This window comes from Vigna radiata, chromosome 8 (genome assembly GCF_000741045.1).
Source record: "Vigna radiata var. radiata cultivar VC1973A chromosome 8, Vradiata_ver6, whole genome shotgun sequence".
Lineage (NCBI taxonomy): Eukaryota > Viridiplantae > Streptophyta > Magnoliopsida > Fabales > Fabaceae > Vigna > Vigna radiata.
Window position 1 is genome coordinate 8,220,632 of NC_028358.1, and position 2,567 is coordinate 8,223,198.

The following is a 2,567-nucleotide window of genomic DNA, read 5'->3' on the forward strand; positions in this document are numbered from 1 at the left end:
CCCCCTTGAGTATACGGAGATGGATATGGATACTGCATGTAGTCAAAGGAAGACCTTTGTGGGACGTCGTCAGGCGGTGATGAACGGACTGCGGATGTTGGTTGAGAATGTCGTTCATGATCCATGTCATACTGTTGNAAACAATTTTTCGGTTATATTGGTTGCAAGAAACAATCATTAAAGAAGGAAAAATATTAAAATTATTGTTGTACCTCTTCGTCTGTTGAGTCATCTTCTATTGGAGCTACATACCGGATANTATGACTTATGTACNATTGCATATACTCTGAATCGTCACGCAAGTGACCATTTCTGTTGAATGGAACACCGGTAAAGATACGATTGTGTCGGTCATTCCATAAAGCAATCCACTGTTGATGGTGGACTTGCCAATCCCAGTCTGCTCGTCCTCTCATATCTAATTTATGAACCTCATCGAGATTTAGCGGTGGTTGCGGTACAGGTTGTCGGAATCCAAATTGACGCACCACGCGGTCTGACTGGTGGAATTCTACAACCGAGAAGCATATTAGAGGCACAAGTGCTCGACAAGTGGGGGGGAGTTGGACTGGAATAATTTGACGAATTTCATCCCGTCTATATGGCGTGCATAAAAACTGAAAAAATATAATAAATTGTTAGTTAAAATTGTTGTTATATTTTTTTAAATTGCATATTCAAATGTTGAATACCTGTTTTGGTGAAAGGTCATCCAATTTTTGCCGAAATTCTTGTACTGTTGTGGTGTCGTGGCGTCTTGTTTGTGTAGTTCGACACCATTTTTTCGCCAATGGGAAAACAGTTCCGGCGGAGATGTCTTCCTGAGTTACCTCNTGTATTTGCGGAGAAAGACATGTTATTCTTTCCCATGCCCAAGANTGTAACAATATCATGCAGCCTCCGATATTGTCCTGATCGAGTCTTGTACCATGATCAAGGGCACGATACAAGCACGAAAGAGCTGCAGATGCCCAGCTATAGCTTCTAACGTTCTCCAAGTCGGCTAAAAGTGGAAGATACATCAAATGTACCATACTCGCAGATGTATCTGGCATTAGTATGCTGCCAATCACGATCAAAATGTACGCTCTAGCGTATTGTTGAACAACCACATCTGTTGCATCGTAAGGTAATTGGCGAAACGTATTATTCAGCCACGACAATTTGATTCTGTTGCCTCTCACGGTATTTTCTGGAGGAAGTTGTCCTAGTAGTTGTTCACAAAATAAATGTAGAGGTCCACTGCTCAAGCCAGTCACAACATTACCTTCNAAGTGGAAAGTATGAGTCTCAATTCTCCACCTTTCCACCAAAGCAGTGACTAGTACGTGATTTATTTCCATATTTGATACTTTTAAAATATGGTCAAATCCGGTTGCTTGTAGGATGTTCATCACTCTTTCATCCAGCTCGTCCACATGCTTTGATATCCATATTGCATGTCTTCTCGGTCGAAGAACTCTTTCANTTNCTTCCCAANTTGCCTTCACCACGTGCTTGTCTTGGAGACGCAAAAGAGACATATCAACTGGTAGATGACGTGCAAAAGCCATAACCAATAATTCTTAGTTTGTGGAAAAAAAAAAGAAATATGGAATTCTTTGGAGGAAGTGAAACAATGGTTGTGAAATTTGTGTTGCTGCAAAGAAAGAATCCTTCTGCGTGAATTGCTGCAAAGTGCTCCCATCAATCAATTTATATGGACTATGGAGGAAGCCCCTCACACTGTTGCCATGTGAAGTCTTACACAAAGCCTTACACAAACTCTTACACCACCATGTGCAAAGTAATGGAACATTATTGACATTCAATAATGTTGTTGAAAGTTGGCGTGATATTCATTGCATGCATTCAGACTCACCCACTCTAACACGCATGGGAATAGCAATGCATCAAAATTTTATTTTCCCAACAATATATAATTTTCCTTCATATAAAATATTAAAATTAGATTTGGGTGTCCAAAAAATTTAAAAACAAATAAAATAAATGAAACAAACCATAAACCCATTAAAAAAAATATTTTACTAACAATTTTTTTTAATTTATAACAATAAAATAACATTTTTTTAATCAATTTTTGAAAGAAAAAAAAATAGAAAAGTGAAGTCGTGCTAGGGTAGGACGACTTCAATAGATGAAGTCGTGCTACCCTAGCACGACTTCACTTTTCTATTTTTTATTTTTTTTTCTTTCAAAATTTCAAATTAAAAAACCATTTATGTAAGCAAAAAATAATTTCAAAAATCTTGTCTCATCAAATATAATTTTTTAAAAATTTAGCACAAACCTAAAACCTTAATAATTTAAAATTTTCATTTTTTCAACATTTATTTCAATTTTTTTCATCTATTTTTAAATATTTTGAACTAATTTTAATTAAATTAAATACCAAATTAATAAGTTTATTAAAAAAAATATATACAACACTTGTATAACCTCTAACTAATTAAACCATAATTTTATAACAATTTTCTATAATTTTTATGAATTTTTAACAATTTAAAACTACAATTTAAATCAATTTTTGAAAAATAAAAAATAAAAAATAGAAAAGTGAAGTCGTG